The sequence below is a fragment of the Suncus etruscus genome, chromosome 3 (assembly GCF_024139225.1).
Source record: "Suncus etruscus isolate mSunEtr1 chromosome 3, mSunEtr1.pri.cur, whole genome shotgun sequence".
Taxonomy (NCBI): Eukaryota; Metazoa; Chordata; class Mammalia; order Eulipotyphla; family Soricidae; genus Suncus; species Suncus etruscus.
This window is the reverse complement of record NC_064850.1, coordinates 147,745,758-147,766,337: the sequence shown is the minus strand read 5'-3', so window position 1 is coordinate 147,766,337 and position 20,580 is coordinate 147,745,758. Positions and strand designations below refer to the sequence as shown.

At 40.8% G+C, this 20,580-nt stretch overlaps 1 long non-coding RNA gene and 1 pseudogene across 1 annotated transcript in view; both read left to right on the top strand.

The window, feature by feature from the left end:
- Positions 1-20,580, top strand: part of LOC126004161 (uncharacterized) — a 181,064-nt gene that overhangs the window by 60,558 nt on the left and 99,926 nt on the right. The gene's annotated exons all lie outside the window — the stretch shown is intronic.
- LOC126005351 (uncharacterized) lies at positions 10,521-10,667 on the top strand (annotated as a pseudogene).

Below are 20,580 nucleotides of genomic sequence, written 5' to 3'. Positions count from 1 at the left end.
ATCATCTCAATGTCTTTCTCAGTGATCTCTGTCTCTGTAGAAAGATGTTCTACCCTTTAGAAGAAAAAAGTGATCTTATGGCAATATTATCCAGAGGCAACACAGATGAAGGCCAGGAAGTCCAGTCCATTGGTAGGAAGCTTCACTCAAAGAGCCGAACAGTGCAGTTAGAACAGAGAGGGGATACAATGACAATGATAGTTGGAAAGATTGCTCTGGGCAAGAATTGCCTCCTGAGCGAGATTTAATGATAGGCATGATACCCATGAGTGAAAATATTACAAACATAACAAAATTATCAGCCAGTGCTGGCGGTATAGCACATGGACTAGGGCCTTGCTTTGCACATGGCCAACACAAGTTCACTTACTGGCATTCTAGATGGATTCTGAGCACTGCAGCAGTGAAATACTAGGAATATTGCTGCGTATTCTGAGCATTGCTGAGTATTGCCAACTAAGAAATGAGTAACAATATTCATAAACCTTCCTGATCCTCGCTTCCCTATGTCAATTTAATGTTCTATAACTTTTTCCCTTCAAAATCGTACAGGATCTTGAAAGATCAGACATGAATTTCGTTGTCAAATAATTTCAGAAATAAAAAGATTTAAAAATAAGTGTTGACCTTGCAAAGAAAAGGTATATATGGCCAAAGAAAAAGAAGATAAGATCAATATTGGTAGAGAAGATTCAAAAATCCAGTGTCATTGCGGGGGAAAATTCATGAAAAGGAAGTCCAACAGGTGCCAGAGAGTTAGTATTGAGGTTTGGTACATTTGCCTTGCATGCAGTAGGACGGTGGTTCAAATCTTGGCTTCCCATATGGTCCCCTGAGCCGTCCAGGAGCGATTTCTCAGCTTCTATCCAGGAGTAATCCCTGACCTCTGCCAGGTGTGACCCAAAAACCAAAATATACCAAAACAAAAACAGCAAAAAAAAAAAAAAAAAAAAAAAGAAAGCCCATCCTTATGTTATCACTGGTATACATGCACTGTTCTTTGTATGCACAATCTGTTTAAATGGTACTTCTAACACCAAAAGATCCCAAGATCAGAATGGATTTCCTGTACAAAGGTCTTAAGAATTTCAATGAGTCACTCTACAGTACTTACGATCGTCGCATACTTTGAGGCTGCCAACCTAAAAGAAAGACAAAATTATGAAATCAAACTCCATCAACTTTACATAGTTTTTTGCAGGTGTTTCTGTGTCATTAGAAGCCAGATGGGAATCTAAGGTTGATCTAATTCTCTAATACAAAAAATTATTAATAATACTCTGAGGATCTTTGCACTGAATACATCTCTATAATTCAGTGAACATGGACATTCTGTCCATTACTTCACTAAGCTACAACTGTCAAATTTTGTCAAGCAAGAGCCTCTATCTCACTGCATATAAATATTAGGAATTTTTGCAAATATAATTTATTCACCTACTAAAGGACGTTTATTTAATGGAAAACCATAGTTTACAAGTTTAAGGTTGAAGAAGAGACATAATCAACACTTCCACCAAGGGCATTGTATTTCTTGCCTACACAGCTACTTTTGAAATGTAAACAACTCTTAAAATCTCTTAATGCTGTTAACATCTTAAAAGATTTATTCTAAAAGCAATGAAACAATTCAATTTGAACATCACAATGAGTAAGAAAAAAGTACCTCTGAATTCTGCGTTTGGTCTGGAGGTGTGGCCGGTGTGGTCTGTTTTGGCTATTAAAATGAAAAATAGTTAACATCTTAATAAATACTCTAATATATTTTTATACAAAAGGATTCCTTGGCAAAGGGTTAAAGCTGAGGCAATATGTATGTATTAAAAAAAGATTGAATTTACCTCATTGTTTGTTCCTGACAGTTTCACTGGATGTGCGGTCCCTGAAGGAAAGCATATATCAGTCCATTTGTACACTCAGCAACTTAAATAAAGAACTCTGCTTCAATTGTACAAAGAAAATGTTCATGAATGTGGTTAGTGAATACCAAGGAAACAAGTTGACCTCATACAAGTTAGAAACTACCTGTTTTGCTATTGATTTGGACATTGGTGGTGGGAATGTTGCACTGGTGAGGGGGATGTTCTTTATATGACTGAAACTAACACAATCATATTTATAATCAAGATGTTTAAATAAACATATAAAATGAAAAAAAGTTTCATTTTGATGTCCTGAAGGTATTTTTAATATATTGCACCATATATAGGAATAGCACACTTCAAAAAAGCATTAAATGTATATAGAGAAGCTATGGAGATATGCTACTTTGATAGTGAAAAATAAAATCCATTACTTAAAAGTACAAATGTGTGGAATAAAAGCACATGCAATTATGAAAAATTACAAACCTTCACACTCAGTAACTTAATACTGAAGCCCATGTAGATAGCACAAAGGCCATAAGACATCGTGAGATCGAGGCTATACAAATGCTTTTGGAAGGGATATTTCCATAACAGAACATTCTGATACTCTTCGACCATGCCTCTAACCCTTAAAGAACTTACTCCTGGTAGCTGGAGATGACCCATCCCCAGTAGGCAATCTCTTTTCTAAGATGCTGGACTTGGAATAACTCTCTAGACTGAGAGCATCTAATGTTTTCAGGGCTGTTGATATATACCAGCAGTACAAAACATAATTTAAAAGAGGAGTAAGAAAATGTTTAAGACTTATGCCCTGTGTCTATGGCCAATTTGCTCATTATCAACAGCCAGATTGATTCAAAATCTCTAATGAACTAGTAAGTAGTACAGGCAAGGTATCACCATTTTTATTTAAGCAACCTTTTTGACAAGAAGGGATGAGAATTCTGGATAATTTTTCTGAAAACTTCATATATGCAGAAATGACAACATTTATAACAAAAGGGAAAGTATTGTTTTATACTCAAAGTGTCTATCCATACAATTTGTAGTCTCTACTCACCACACTGAAGATAAAATTAGTTAACAAATATTTTATTGTCATATTTCCATAGATTAATTTATCTGTGCACCATGCAACAATATAATATTTATCTCTAGATTAGGAACTTACAGTGGACTTCACTTATTTCCTCCTCAGTAAGATCTTCTACTACAACTGAAAGACATGGAAGGACTGTCATTCTCATGGTACAACTAAGACTGTACTCAGCCACCCCCATAAATATATAAGAGAATGCTCTTTAGGTATATTTGGTTAAAAGAAGCAAATGACTTCTGCTCAGCTATCTATTTCAGAGTAGGAAGGCCAAGAGGACCTGAAAAGGAAGGGGGAAAGGAGAGCTCATTGTTGAAATCAAAGCAACTTGAAAGTGGCAGCAGAGAAAACCACATGGCCCTAAGCTACATCTTAGAATTTACTGCATGAGTACATTACTAATCCCAGTTGCATTTAATTCTCATCATCTCAATGTCTTTCTCAGTGATCTCTGTCTCTGTAGAAATATATTCTACCCTTTAGGAAAAAAAAGTGATCTTATGGCAATATTATCCAGAGGCAACATAGATGAGGGCCAGTAGGACCAGTCCATTGGTAGGAAGCTTCACACAAAAACCAAAAAGTTTAGTTACGACAGAAAGGCAATACAATGACAATGATAGTTGGAAAATAATGCTCTGGACAAGATTTGGGTCCAGAATCAGATAAAATAATAGGCATGATACCTCTGAGTAAAAACATTACAAACTTCACAAAATTTGTCAGCCAGTGCTGGAGGTATAGAACATGGACTAGGGCCTTGCTTTGCACATGGCCAACACAAGTTCACTTACTGGCATTCCAGATGGATTCTAGCACTGCCAGGTGTGAAACACTAGGAATATTGCTTAGTATCCTGAGCATTGCTGAGTGTTACCAACTAAAAATGACTAACAATATACATCAACCTTCCTGATCCTCCCTTCCAATGTCAGTTTAATGTCCTATAACTTTTTTCCATCACAATCATATAGGATCTTGAAGAAATCTAACATGAAATTCAATGTGAATTAATTTCAGAGATAATATGATCTAAAAATAAGTGTTGTACTTGCAAAGAAATGGTATATATGTACAAAAAATAAGAAAATAAGATCAATATTAGTAGAGAAGAAAAAAATCCAGTGCCAATTTGGGGGAAAATCCATGATAAAAAGCTCATTCCTCTGTTTTCACTGGTATACATGCACACTCGTTTATATGCAAAATTTCTATAAGTGGTATGTCTAACCCCAAAAGATCCCAAGATCAGAATGGATTTCCTGTACAAAGATATTAATAATTTCAATGAGTCACTCGACAGTACTTACGATCATCACATACTTCGGTTTTCTCAACCTAAGAAAATGACAAAATTGTAACAACCAGACTCCCCATCTTTTAGTAGTTTTTGCAGATGTTTCTGTGTCATTAGAAGCCAGATGGGAATGTACAGTTGATCTAATTATCAAATATAAAAAATTATCACTAATTCTATGAGGATCTTTCCCACTGAATACCTATAATTCAGTGCATGTGGACATTTTGTCCATTAGTTCACTAAGCTACAACTGTCAAAATTTATCAAAGAAAAGCCTCTATCTCACTGCATATAAGTAATAGATTAGCAAAAGTTGATTTATTCACTGACTTAAGGATATGTTTTTATTTGAAAAACCATAATTTACAAGTTTATGTCTGAGGAAGAGACACATACTCAACACTTCCTACAAGGGCATTTTGTATTTCTTGTCTACATAGCAACTTTTGAAATTTAAACAACTCTTAAAATCTCTTAATTTGGTTAAAATCTTACAATATTTATCCTAAAAGCAATGAAACAAACCAATTTTAACATCACAACGAATAAGGTAAAAATACCTCCAAATTCTGCATTTGGTCTGGAGGTGTGTCCTGTTTGGCCTGTTTTGGATATTAAAATGAAAAAAATATTTAACAGCTATAATAAATACTCTCATCTGTTTTTATACCAAAGGACTCAATGGCAAAGGGTTAAAGCTTAGGCAATATTTATGTATTGAAAAAAGATTGAATTTACCTTATTGTTTGTTCCTGACAACTTCACTGGATATACTGTCCCTGAAGGAAAGCATATGTCAGTCCATTTATACAGTTCAGGAATTTAAATAAAGAAATCTGCTTCAGTTTTACAAGGAATGTTTATGATTGTGTTTAGTGAAAACCAAGGAAACTAGTGGGCCTCGTCAAGTTAAACACTACCTATTGTGCTATTGTGGCTGCCTCTCATTACTAATTCCTTAGAGGCTACTGAATTCTCAATAAATAATAAACAGTTTCATGGGATTTATTCTTGGTGTTCATTATGACAGCGCATTCAAGTAGCCATAAAAATGTCCTCACTTGGGGGTGTCAATTCACACAATTCAGTTTCATTTCATTTCAGAAATGAAAGAGGGAGGGGTAGGACTTGATCTATCCAAACAAAGGAAATCTCAGACAACTCAGATCCAGTCAGACACAACACCCAGGAAAATGACTTCCTCAGTCATTGACCACTAATTTGGTCAAAAGATAGACTCCCACCAGCCTAAAACTCCCGTGACACCTCCTTGGCAGCAGTGAAGACTCTGGCAGTGAAGTAGGAAAGATGTGTGTGAGACCATAAAAATAACTATGGGAAAGCACCACAAAATATCACCACGTGTCCTCCCTGATGAAGAGTGTACTTCTAAAGACACAATCACTATTAACCCTCCATATAATATCTCTCAAACTAACTTCTGAGTGAAAATACTCAAGATTTTAATGAACTGAATTCTTTTCATTGATTAAATTAATCAAAATTAATTAAAAGTAATACTTGACCCAATATGACTCTCAAATTTTTTTGTATAAATGATACACAGCTGCACAAACAACGACACACAACCGTCACAGACTTGAAATCCTGTTTATGAGAAGAACTAAATGGGCCAATTTAATACAGGATGGATCTCACCAACTCATCCAACTTCTGTAGAACAAAGGCATAAACTCGATGGCAATAAACTCAAAGTCAATGTTCTAAGCACATGTGCAAAGAACACTGGCAGGATAGATTAGAAAATTGAACCCAACATTATTGCCTTCAAGAAATACATTTGAACAGTCAGAAAAGCACAGACTTAAAGTCAAAGGTTAGAGAAATAGCGACATTGAGAACTTCTTAACAATGTGAATGAAGGAAGAAGTAGGAAGCCTATTTTAAGGGTTTGGGTTGGGGAGGAGGGAGATTTGTGACATTAGTGATGGGAATGTTGCACTGGTGAAGGGGGTATGTGTTATTACATGACTTACAACTACACTCATATTTGTAATCAAAGTGTTTAAATAAAGATATTAATAAAAATAAGATCAACTAAAAAGAATATATTGTGAAAGTAAATTAAGATATAAAATTTTTTCAAACCATTTAACTGAAGAAAACATGATTCGGATATATATTTTAATTTCCCGGTACCTTGCTAATGTTTTCACTGTGAATTAAGATTCATTCTGATGTGCTGAAGATATTTTTGAATACAGTGCCGCATATATAGGAATAGCACATTTAAAAAAAGAATTACATGTATATAGAGCCACTATGGAGATAAGCTACTTTGATAGTGAAAAGTCAAAATCCATTATTTAAAGGTAGAAATGTGTGTAATAAAAGCGCATGCAATTATTAGAAATCACAAACCTAGTTATCAAAAATTTAATTGTCATATTTACATAGATTAATTCATCTATACACCATGCAACAATATAACATTTATCTCTAGAAAAAAAGGAACTTGGTGCCAGAGAGATAGCACAGCGGTGAAGCATTTGCCTTGCATACAGAAGGGCGATGGTTCGAATCCAGGCATCCCATATGGTTGCCTGAGCGTGCCAAGAGCGATTTCTGAGTATAGGGCCAGGAGCAGCCCCTGAGCACTGCTGGGTTTGACCAAAACAACAACAGCAACAACAAAATAAGACCAAAAACAATGCAAATATAGTTGAAAATAAACAATAGTTATAAAAATAAAGGAAAAAAGGAACTTACAGTGGACTTCACTGCTTTCCTCCTCAGTAAGATCTTCTATTATAACTGAAAGACATGGAAGAACTGTCATTCTCATGGTACAGCTAAGACTGTACTCAGCCACCCCATGAATATATAAGAGAATGCTCTTTAGGTATATTTGGTTAAAAGAAAGCAAATGACTTCTATTCAGCTATTTATTTCAGAGTAGGGCTGTTGATACATACCAGCATTACAAAACTTATGTTAAAAAGAAACAGGAATACCATAAATATTACTGTGAAAGATTTGTTATTCATTTGGTCCTAATAAAAATTATTAAAGATAAAAACATAAATTTTGGTACTGAAGATTCAAAACGTCCGTGCCTTATTTGGGTACAAAGATATGAAAAGAAAGCCCATTCGTATGTTATCACTGGTATACATGCACACTCACATTCATGCAAACTCTCTTTATATGATACCTCTAACACCAATAGAACCCAAGGTCAGAATTACTCTCCTGTATAAGGACATTAATATTTTGAAAGACTTTCTACTTTAGACAGGCTTTCTACTAGAAAGTCTGTCTAGCGTCCAGGCCGGTGTGGGTGGGGAGGAAGGACACTTGGGATATTGGTTATGGGAATATTGCACTGGTGAAGGATTTTTTATATATGTATATATATATATATATTAAAAGGTCAAAAAGAAAAGAAAAGATAAGGTCTCCTAATTCTTACCACAGGCTGTGTTATTTACACTGACTGTATAGAAAGAGAAATTTACCTCTTTTTTTTTTAATTTACCTCATTTACCATTTTTTGAATTTACCTCATTGTTTCTTTCTGACATTTTTATTTGATGTACTGTGTTTGAAGGAAAGCATATGTCAGCCCATTGGTACAGTTCAGCATTTTTAAAAAAATGATAGAGGTACACAGCTAACCCACAGACATATCAACATTGAAGCTTGCAATAAAAACTCTGACAATTCATCTTAAATATATGCCTGTTAAGGAGGCAGACTGAGTGTTGCAAGGGAACGTAGGGACACTGGTGGAGAGAAGTTAACACTGGTGGTGCAATTGAGCTAGAAAAATGCCGGATAGATCCTGTGTGGACTCAATTTGTAGAGCACAGTACCAAAATTTAAAGCGTATTAAAATTTAAAATAAAAAACCCTTACTGGTGTCCAAAATCTACCCTTATTAGAACAGAGTTATTTCCACACATGTACCTATTGTCTGCAGCTTTTCCTCTAGAGCCTCCTCTTCCTGTTCACCTCACTTCTTAACAGATTTCCTGTTAACTGCTGTGCTGGTTGTTGGTGGCAGTTGGTGGCAGTAAAATAAAGATGGATGAAGAACGTAGGTGGGTGCACTCTAGATCCACAGGGCCTAGATGCATAGGAAGCCCCTGGACCCCTACACTTTTCTTCTCTTTTATTGACTGTCTTGATCTTTCTAAATATGCCAACCTGCATTGTAATCGTGTCTGTTAGGAAAATAATAGATGGAAGTGATCGCTCTGCACAAGAAATCTGCACTGAAATGGGGGAAACTAACAGGCGAGGCAAAAATCACAGAGTCCAAAAGGAAAGAGAGAGAGAGAGAGAGAGAGAGAGAGAGAGAGAGAGAGAGAGAGAGAGAGAGAGAAAGAAAGACAGAAACAGAGAGATAAGAAGCAAATTGCCAGGGCTGGTGAGGTGGCGCTAGAGGTAAGGTGTCTACCTTGCAAGCGCTAGGCAAGGAAGGACTGCGGTTCAATCCCTCGGCGTCCCATGTGGTCCCCCCAAGCCAGGGGCAATTTCTGAGCACTTAGCCAGGAGTAACCCCTGAGCATCAAACAGGTGTGGCCCAAAAAACAAAAACAAAAACAAAAAATAAAAAAGAAGCAAATTGCCTACTCTAGAGCAAGGCAAGGTTAGCTGTGGGAGGTAAATGAGAAACATTATTGATGTCAAAGGGAAAGGTGCATTGGTGAAGGAGAGTGTTCATTGTATGACTTAAACCCATCAATGAAAAAATTATCATCAAGTTGCTTTTTAAAAAGCAATTAAATTTTTCAAAAAAAGAGGAAAGCATATATTCTGCATGTATGTGACTATGGTTTGATCCCTAGAGCTGCATGGTCCCAAATAGCCATAATTTCCATTAAAAAAAACTTAAAGTACTTTAGTGTGGTCACTAGAAAATATAATCTTAAATTTGTGTAATGATTTTAAAATAAATATGAAATGTTAACACAGTTTGCATGGCAATAATTTTGAACATTATAATATGAAGTCCCTAGCATAAGCAATCTGAAAGGAAAAATACAAAGTATAAGCTTCTTCTCTGACTCTTTTACTTGCAAATTAGTCCAGCAAGGTGGGCAATAGGACACGGTTCCAAGTGACACCACACATTACACACAGGACTAGCTGTGTAGAGGTGCCTTTCCTGACTAGTGAGAATTTGGCATTGGCAGCCATGGACAAGAGTGGAGGGTCTCGTGCATCTAGGATATTTGGGGGTTGCAGCAGCCCAGTGGCTCAGTGGAGTCAGAGGTTTTCCACATAGGCACGCCCACAATGAGGGTAGTAGGGGCTGACACCAGACTAATGATCAGGGGCAGAAAGCCAGGTACAGGCAGGCACATCCCCAGGAAGGCTTCTTAGATCCTCTTCTCTCACCTGATTTGGAGAATTTCCCACAGGCACAAAAGGCAAGAATCCTAATAGCTGGAGGCAGGTGCCTGATTCTGAGTGTCTGAGTGAAAACAGCAATGGGGAGAGCAATGCCACAATGCAGGTTTTACTGGGGAGGCTTCCCAAGTGGTTGCAACAGGGTACTTTGCTGGGAGAGACTTCCCTCAGTGCACCTGCATAGGAGAAATTTAGATTGGCATCAGCTAGCATCAGTACTATTGTCATTAATTATGTGTTGCTTGCAGGGCTCCAAGTGGCAGAATGTCCTCTGGATCTTCTGTGCACTTTCCATTGGTTGGGTGTAATGGGTTTTCCCAGGTCTCTTCTGCCCACCTGGCTGGGGAGAATTCTCAATGTCAGTAGCTGGGATGAGGACTAATGCTTGGGCATTGGTCAGAGGGTCCTGGGCAGCTCTGTATCCCAGAGGCTGCAGGTGATCTCTACCAGGTTTCCCAAGTACTTCACTTGTCTCCAGAGAGCAGGATGTAGGGGGCAGGTTTCCAAGAGGAACTGAAATGGAAAGAGAAAAATAGAGCTCTTGTGTTGTGATCACAAGCAACTTGAAAGATTCAGAGAAAAACCACATGGAATTATGCTACAGGTCAGAATTTAATGAATAAGTGTATTACTGATCACAATTGATTGAAAAAGATTAATTTTCATCATCTCAAAGTCTTTCTCAATGATGTTTGTCTCTGCAGATAGATTATTTTACCCCGTATTAGAAAAAAGAGATAGTATGGCAAAAATATCTAGAGACATTAGAGTTGAGGGCGAGGAGGACCAGTCCATGATAGGAATCTTCCCACAAATAGCAGTTAGGGCAGAGAAAGGATAAGCATGATGATGAGAGTTTGAAATGATTACTCCTATACTTACCTGGCAGGGGAGATACCATGATCACAAAGGTGGTTTCCCCAGACCTTCCGGATGTGCTGGCCCCTGCGATTTCCCCATATGTGGGAAACTCGATTGCATAATTTGTGGTAGTGGGGGATTGTGTTCGTGCTCTCCCCTGGTAAGAAAAAAAAAGAGAAAAACGATTACTCTGGACAAGAATTGGGCGCTGAAAGGAGATAAAATGAATGGCATGAAAACCCTCAGTAATACAAACCACCATTCGTAATTTAAATTGAGGTTAGGAGGAAGGAAGTTTGTGAGTGATTGTGTGTGTTTTACTGTGAGCGAAAGATAGACAGTGAGAGAGAGAGAGAGAGAGAGAGAGAGAAGGAAGAAGAGGAGGAGGAGGAGGAGGAAGACAAATATCTGCTCCATAGGCAGCAGTGGAGAGCAGAAGAAAAAGTGTATTTAAATTTTATTAAAGACAAACTAAAAGGTCTACTTTAAGACAAGACATATGTAACAGACACAGCAAAATCCTAAAGAAAATGGCACAAATCCCATGGCAACCCTGTCTTTCAGCATCAATAGACTAAATGCACCAAATAAGAAACACAGACTGGCAAGATGAATAAAACAACTGAATCCAATGTTCTGCTTCCTACTAGATACACATCTGAGTAGTCAGAACAGACTGAACGTAAATGTGGTAGTGTAATCATTCAAACAATTAACTCTCTTACAAAGCATAGCCTGGGGTGGCCATACTAATATCAGATGGCTCCAAAGACTTTATACTTAAAAACAGGTTATAAGGAACAGAGATGAGCTTTTCTTACTGGTCAAAGGATGTACACACCAAGAAGAAATCATTAGGGAACTAATACAGCCTAGTACTTGGAAGACAGGCTGGCATTGCTTTACTGGGCTTTCCTCTGGGCCCGAAGAGATTTTAATCTTCATGAGCCACATATATTTCCCTTCCCCTCTTATTTCTTCTGATCTGTTAGGATCTTAGAAACAGTGTCGATCTGAGAAATGTAGAGTTGTGGGCCTCTTTTGGGAAAGCAATTGCTATACTGTCTACCATGTATTTTGCTCTGCTTTGTCTAGTCTGGGAAAGGCAGGAACTTTTGTGAGACTTCCAGTACAAAGAGGAACTGAACACCTGGAGTCCACAGCTAACTCTTATTGGAGTGATGAGATCCTGAATGTTGAGAATGAGCCTGAAGTCATTAAAGAAAGAGTCCTGAGAGATTCTGGAGGAGAATGGGGTATATTGTGCACAGGAGAGTCCAGGGGGCTGATAGGGCTACATTTCTCAGATCTGACAGTTTCTAAGATCTTAGTAGATCAGAACAGAAACAAACTAGACAATTTTGCCTTTTATACAGTACTTATAATTTAATTCAGCACAAGCAACATTTTGGATGGGGTAATCGTATTACCTGACTGTGTTCAGAGCAAGCATCCTACTTGCTCTACCATCTCTCTGGCACCTCTTTTTCCAAATAGGCGTATGCTTTGGATCCCCTGGCTGCTTCTTGATACTTCTTTCTCTAGTAGAATCTGGATCCTGCCTCATTGCAGGAAGCTTGGTCTTTTCCATTGTCCTTCATGAGCACATCCTGGAAAATGATAAGCTGAATGATCCCTAACTGGGTGATAAGGGTAGTGACTCTTCCACCTGAGAACCATTATCTCAGCATTTGCATCCTTGAAATAAAGCTGCCACATTTCTTACAAACTACAGAAACAGGCCAGGCAAGGGTTTCAGCTAATGGGCCCAAGGAAGGCACCAATCAACAGTCAGTCCATCAGAATATTTCAGCCCCTAGTTCAAGTGCTCTCCTTGAAATAATAAAAGGAGCACAAATAATTTACTTACACTGTCTTATTCACATGTCTGACAGTCATCTGTTTTGCTACTTAAATTTAAGTGGTCAGACTGTCCTAATGAAACAACTATGGTTAATGGGACTATACATTTGAAACTATTCCTATTGTAGGAGAAATAATACAATAAGTCTAAATAGACCTCAGTGATGATTATGGCAAATTTTGAGTATCTAGTAATAAAGACATAAATTCAAAGTATCAAACTAACCAAGAAATCAACTTATAGTGCTAAACCTAAATTGAGCTAAAAGCAAGTAGGAAAGGAATTCATTATAAACTAAACATATCACAAACAAATAGCAGTTAGTTAGACTTCCTTCAAAAATGTCATACCAATTCTATCTTTACTTTTATATACACACACATAAACATATGCACACATGCACACATATTCATGTGGAATGTTAGGGATAGAGCTGTTTCAGCAGCATGCCAGGCCTTGTAGATGTGTGGGCTATTCTCGGGCCCCCAAGAGAAAAAATATTAATCAGAGGATCCCACTCCTCTGTGCCCCATAGAGAAAAAATAGAAGTAGACAATATGAAAAATAATGAAAAGTCCATGACCTGGGCTTGCTAGACTCAGGCAGTCTGAGTGGGGGTGGACAGTTATGCTGGTGTGGCATAAAGAGGCTAAGTAGCAATGAAAGCACAATGCTGGAGGGGAATGTGGACTTTAGTGATGGGAAGGTACAGTTGCTTTGATAAATACTGGCTTCTGAACTCCAAGAAACAAAATGTCACCCAAACTAAGTAGGTATTTCAAGAACAATGTAATGCTTACTGTCTAGGTGACAGAAAATGTGGCACGAATATAGATTCAATTTTCTAAGCTTGATTTGCTTCTTTTGGTGTATACTGGTAGTGAGTTATATTGTCTTACTGGATCTAGCGTGTTAGATATTTTTTCTTCGAGCAAATGTGATACACTTTCTTTAATTTTCCATGTTTCTTGTAATTGACTAGTTTTTATCACTGTGTAATTTAAATGCTAATTTATTGGCTAATGGAAATAGCCATGATGTTCTCACTGGTGAGAGTTACAGAATCATTAGATAATTCTTGTTTTCCACCTGGTGTGTGTTTCACTATCTTCCTGAACTGTGTCATATAAAATGAGTGCTCTGACAAGCGTTTTTATGCTGCATCTTTATATGATTTTGGTCATAGCTTGATAATTAGTGATAAAAACAAGGACTCCCAGCTCACAATGCTTTAATTCTTATGCATTGCTAATGTGTCAAGTAGCAATGACTTAGATACTGACTTCTTAGAGCAATTCATTAATATATTTGCTACTTTACTTTGACCATGGATTATGAAAATGAAGAGAAGCTGAACTGAGTCAAAAGAAACTATTGGAATGGACTCAGAATGGCAGAAAACTTCTGGAAACTATGGAACTGGAGAGATAATACGGTGAATAAGGTACTTGCCTGGCATAATGCTAACTCAGGTCCAAAACCCTGCTTTCCATAGGGTCCCTCAGCTGTGCAAGGAATGCTCCCTGAGCTCAGATCCAGGGATAAGAATTGAGCATAGCAAGGGGGGCACCAAACAAAAAGATGAAAATAAGTAACCAAACATGAGAGTAGACTTCTAAGAGGTGGCACAATATCAAAGGGTCATTGTTGGACTACTGGGTCCTATCCTACACAGTATTATTTCTCCACCCTAGGATGAGATCTGGTGATTGGATTATTGAGTCTCTTCTCCTTACTTCGTATTCTTCTTCCATCCTCCTAGGGTGTGGTGTGCTTCTTGCTAAAAAAACAAACAAACAAACAAAAAAAAAACGATTTCAGGAAGGCAGTTGCTCATTCTTCAGTCTTTCTCCACCAAAGCTACTTTCCTTCTTAGCAGTGCCAGCTTGTGTGGTGGGATTCCTGGTTTACGTGTTAGAATTCCTGAATCCTTCTTGCACAGTTACACTGTGTGGACTATTTTGTATGTTGTCCTTTGCTTCCAGATCCATGTCTCTCCAGGTTCTAGTTTTGAAGCTGAGGTTTATATCACAGATCATAACATGATTCCTGCCTTTCAATGTTTGAAGACTAAAACAGATGCTTATGTAGAGAAAAGAAAACAAGAGCAGAGCAAGTAAAATGGTAGAATGTATTTGAAGACATAAATAAAATGACAGGCAGTCGATCTTGAAGACTTGATCATGCTAGCCTTTTTTTTTCTTTTTTCAGGAACAGGGACAAAATTTTGGTTATTGGATAGGAGGTCTTATTCATCATTCAATTAATGTGATGAAGTGACTCGAACCTAGATATTTGGCAAATGTGAAGATGTAGACTCTCTTGGTAATAGTGAGAAATGAAAGGTCTTAAATATTTCTGTTCAGAAAAGCTCCAATAGTTAGAATTCAAGAAATTAAAAGAACAAGATTTTTTGTTTGTTCGTTTCTTTCTGGGTCACACCCGGCAGTGCTCAGGGGTTACTCCTAGCTCTATGCTCAGAAATCACTCCTGACAGGCTTGGGGGGACATATGGGATGCCGGGATGACTGTCCTTCTGCATCTAAGGCAAACACCTTACCACTGTGCTATCTCATGCCCCAGAACAAGAATTTTTGCTGGCTCAAATGAGAGCTTACCATTTCTCAGATGCAGAGCCCAGACAGTAGCTACCCATTTGGACAAGCTATTGGAACTAGCTTTCTCAGTGAGCAAAGGTTCACGTCCAGACACGGAATGTTCCCACATCCACTTCTCATCTCCTTACAGATCACACAAGACAGGGATGATGAAACTAAGTACCTGAACACTAAGCATATTCTTTCATATTTCCTCAAAATATTTTTTCCAGATGTTCCTCTTGTTATAAGAAATCCTGTGTTATCAGTAAAGTTACCACTAACTGAAGTCCTTGGACATGATCCAGCAAATAGTCAGAAGGCACTGAATTTATCTGATGTGTTTGAGGCAAATAATTTTTCCCATTCAGTTTAATGTCTTTTAGTATTCTCCTGTATCTCTTTTGCTATGCAGAAACTCTTTAGTTTGATGCAGTGCCCTTTGTTTCTTCTTGATTCTGTTGTCTATTCCAGTAATACCAAAATCATTGAATATACCTGTGAGGCCCAGGTCTTACAACATTCTGCCTATATTTTCCTCAAAGTACTTTATGGTTTCTGGTCAGATCTCTAGGACTTTGATCTACATTAAATTGGATTTTGAGATGTGGAACCAACTTTCATTTTTATATGTAGTAGTGATCTTGTTTTTCCCAGCACCATTTGTTGAAGAGGCTATGCATACTTCATTTCATAGTCAGTTTATCTAAAAGTGACTCTCCCCTTCTCTATATATTTATCTGTATGAATATACATATATATACACACACACACAAAATAAGGTTTTGTCTTTGTGTATTAGATTTTTGTCCCATGAGTCAGAGAGCTTATCTTTAATTCTATGCCATATAGTTTTGATGATTATAGCTTTATATTATAGCTCCAAATTAGGTAATGTGATACATCTCAATATCTTATTTTGCAATATGGCTTTGTCTACTATGTGTGTGAGTTGTGTTAATGTGTATGTGAGTGTGTGTGTGTGTTTGTGTGTGAGCATCACTGGTGTCATGCAGAACATTGCTGGAGGCAAGACACTGCTCAAAGGACCAATGCGCAGGAGGGCCCTGCCAAGTGTCTGCACAGCCCCTGCCTTATACAAACTCTAACCAGTCCCTGCACAGCCCCTGACAGGAACTTTGCTCTGCAGATGTACCAACACCTCAGGAGGAGTCCCCAGAGCTCTAGTGACAGCTGAGCTTAATTCTAGCCAGTGGCACCAAGGAAGAGGCTCCACTAGAAGGGTGCAGTCTCGGTGAGTTCTGGAACTTAGGCGCCTAGATAGGGCTGGGAAGTGAAGGCCCTGAGAAGAGGGAGGCAACACCAAAGAAGAGATAGCAGTGGGTGTGAGAGACTGGCAAGCAGCACCATCTGTCACCACTACCCACACACTCAGCTCCCAGCCCCCAACTTTCCTGATCCCTGTGGCTTCCCCACCCACCTTTTCCCCCACCCAACCCTCTCACTGCTCTTCCCTAGTCCTCTCCTCAAGCACTTCCCCAACTCTCTTCCCTTTCCTGTGCCTCAGGAGCAGACAGAATGGGTAGAGGGTAACCACAGGGTAACTGAAAAATTTGAATCTATTTCTCTTGAAGGGAGCACCTGTAAAAGCCCCAAATTTTTAGACCTATACTGAGGGCCCAGTCCTGGCCTGGGACAGCACACTCAGACTGGGCCAGATCACCTAGGGAAGGAAGGACACCTTGGAGAAAAGGACACCCGAGGGGAAGGGATAAGACACCCATGGACAGAAGGACACCCAGGGAAGGAAAGAAAAGAGTGCCCAGCACTGGCTATGTCTGCCGGTCTCTTGGCCACTGAATTAAGGGAACACTGTCAGAAATCTTTGTCAGTACCTGGCTTGCAGACCCACCTTCTCTGTTCTCTGGAGCAGGAGGTAATGTGGAGATTCGTCAGAAAGCAGAATCCTGAGGTTCAGCACCCCAGAGTGGGTAGCTGGCCTCACTTTCCTTCCCCAAGGACCCCTGATTCTCTGAGCCCAGGTGCCCATGGAACTGGCTCAACTCCAGGAAGAATGGTGATGGGCTAAGAATGGGATTCACTGCTGCTGTCCTCCACATTCTCCCGTACAGGGCCTTGTTGGGTCGTCCCCAAGGTCATGACTACACCAGGTTCAGTGACAAGACCTGACCAGGGTCTGGGATGTTGCCTCCAATAACCCTTCTCACCTGCTAAACAGGACTTAATGCAGCTCCAGAGGGGTTCCCCAGCACCCTCATCAGACAGGCAGGAGACTCTAGGCAGGTCACCAGCAGGGGGTGCCATTAGCTTCCTAGTCCAGCCAGCACAGCCTCCTCCAGTCCTCCATCAAGAGCATTAGTAAGGGAGAAGGCAGATGAGTTCTTGGTGCCAATTAGCGCCCTCCATACCTGCTAGACCAGAGTGGTGCCTGGGTACTATGGAGTATAAGCATTAAACTCCCAGGGGGCAGTGAGAGGCACATATCCAAAGTGTCTGTAATAATGCCCCAGCCTTTCCCTGGGGTAAAGCCAGCAAGGAAGGTGATTTGAGCTCCTTCCTGTCCTTCCCAGTGCCATCTCAGCCTAGTCCTGTATCCTGCCCCAAGATGCCAACATCGTCCAATGGGGCACTTTCTGGGAAAGTCACACCTACTGCTCATGGTCTCCTAGGCCTTTGTCTTGTCCACAGGGAAGAAAGTCACTGAACTAGGGAGCATGGGGTACTTAGGAATCATCTCATGGCTGTACGCTTGGATCTCTGAAGCTGTTTCCTTCGCAAAAGAAAGTTCTTCCATGTGGATCTTTACTTCCCTTGGGATAGAGGAAAGGAAAGAAGATGAAAGAGGATGGATCTGCAGAGGGCAACATATTGATCACAGAGACCACATGGTCCCCCACAGTGCTGCGAATGAGCCCTGACCATAGCCAGCTGTGGCCCAGGAACACACAGATATGTCAGCTCTCCCCTGAGCTCTGCAGGGTGTCCATGGTGTTTCTGCACTGCAGGGCAGGGCCTCAGTGCCACAGCCATGGGCATTAGCTTTGAGGCATCAGGTTCAGTTGCAAAGAGTGTACCCCAATAAAGTAGATATGAATAGAAATTAGTTCTTGGGATGGTGGAGAGAGAGAGGTGTGGGTAAGAAGAGAGAAGAAATCAGAGAGAGAGAGAGAGAAAAGGGACCAGAGGTTAAGGAGCTGGCTAAGGTTTTCTGACACCACATGGTTCCCTAGTACTGCCACGGGCCACTTCAGAGCACCACTAGGCATCCTCCCCTCTTAGGTCTGTCCCCAGCAGCACCAGCCACAGCCCAGGGTCCTCCTGTTCAGGCTTCAGGATGCTTTCTTATCCCATGAAGTCTCAGGGCTCTCTGAGGCTACTGGCAGGTTAGGACAGGCCACAAAACTAGGGACACTACCCCGGATGGCAAAAAGGCCTGATAACCAAACACAACAGAGGCAGGGAGAAGGTTTTGGAGAGGAGCAGCAGAGCAAGGCAGGCACAGACCAGGGAAGATTGAGCAGAATAAGGCGCTTGTGTCCAAGGTTATGGGAGTGATGGGGGCAGAATTGGCCCTGGCAGTGCAGGGTGGATACAAACCCCAGCAGCTGCAGCTGTTCAGGCCTGTGGGGCCTGAGGTCTCTCCTTCTCTTGCCTGCAGCCCAGACCTTATCAGATAAGTCCAGGCTTATTTTTGAGACTTCCCCAGGACAGAGCCCCTGCTCCCTGCCTCATTCAGCAATTCCTACCACTCTTTCCTGCCCCAGAGAGGCTGTGACTCCATTGAAAGATCAGTCTATTTGGGTAGGACTGCACTACACCTTTGGGCCACTCAGCCTATCCTAGCTGTCATCCCCCCCCCCACACCCACAGAGAGCTGCTGGCCTACCCCTCACTGCGCCCACCCAAGACAGAAGCAGGATACAACTCGTATCAACTCGTTTTGTGGGCATCTCAGAGTGTCCCCCATGCCTGTGGTGGCTCCTGGATTGCATACACCCCTCATACACCCTTGTACCACTCTGGCTCAGAGCAGACCCCATGCTAAGTGTCAGGAGAGCAGCATCTTCATCCAGTCCACAGCTTTCTCTTTTCTTCTGGGGTACAGTTTGAAAGCCATTATAGCCAGGAAGGAAAATCAAGAGAGATTCTGAACAAGTACAGCATGAAGGGTGGTTTGAAGGAGTTGGAGAGACAGACAAAGAAGAAGAAATGAAGATGGGGGAGTGAGGGCATGCATGGAGATGTGTGTACAGTGTGAGTGCTAGAGGAAGGGTGAGGGTGCAGGAGGGGTGAGTTTCAGGGACTGCTGAGCTCAGGGAGGGGTCAGAGTCTGAGAATGGTGAGTGTTATAGAAAGGATGCAAGTTAGGGAAGAGGTGAAGGTCAAGTGAGGGTTGAGTGTCAGGAGGGGTTTCAGGGTGGGTTGAGTTTCGGGGGTTAGTGACACAGGGATGGGTGAGTGTTGGGAAGTGACATTCGCATTCAGGTGTGCTATGATATAGGATCGCCACTCAGTCGTTTGTAACACTCCCAAGGCATTTTTTTTTTTTTTGGTTTTTAGGGCCACACCCATTAGATGCTCAGGGGTTACTCCTGGCTATGCGCTCAGGAATTGCCCCTGGCTTGGGGGGACCATATGGGATGCCTGGGGATCGAACCATGGTCCTTTCCTTGGCTAGCGCTTGCAAGACAGACACCTTACCTCTAGCGCCACCTCGCCGGCCCCAGCAAAGGCATATTTTTACATTTTTGGGCCACGCCCAGCAATGCTCAGGGGTTGCTCCTGGCTCTTAGATCAGAAATCACTCTTGGCAGCATGGGAATGTGGGTGTCAGGGTTATGGCAAGGATATGACCCACAGCAGTCATGAAGCTTTAGGAGTGTTCTGGCTTTATTATAAGGCCCTAACCACCATGTATGGCTTCTAGGGAAAAAAGCCTCTGCATCCATGCTGTCTCTGATCTCACTCTGCTGAGACTTCTTCCTGCTGCTTCTCTTTTCCTCTCCACCTGAGGCAACCCCTTTCTTACCAACTACAGATCCTGCCATTCAGGTAAGATAGAAGGAAGTTGGAGGAGGGGTTAAAATTCCCCTCTGTCCTTGTCTCCCTGCCAGGCCTGTGCCCAGATCAAGTGGCACAAAGTAGAAGGCTCCTTGCCCCCAAAGTGGGCCAGGGCACAGCCCACCTGTGGATCCCAAGAACCCCTTTGAAGACAAGGGCTCCTAGGAGAGGGAAGCAGAGAACATCAAAGGTGGAGACACATGCAAACCCACATCATCGTGCAGGGTAGAGCTGGGCTGTCCACCCCTTGCCTGAACCATGTCACTCAACAAGCCCACCCCAAAGTCAGGGAGGAGGGCATTCTTCTATCCTCTTGATTCTCTTTTGTGTTCCGTTCATCTCGATCTACGCTTTCTTTGAGTTCTATGAATATCCTCCATATTTCTTCTCTAAACTCCATATCTAAGAGACTAACTAGGTGGTTTGCCGCTTTCAGGTCATCAGAGTTGCCATCTTCATCTTCTGTGCCTGGTCTTGGCCTGTGTTGTTTCCACATTGCCAGGCTTGTAGTGTGAATTTTTCTATGTGTTGTGGTTGTGTTCTTGGCTAGAAGATGCGGGAGGGCAGAA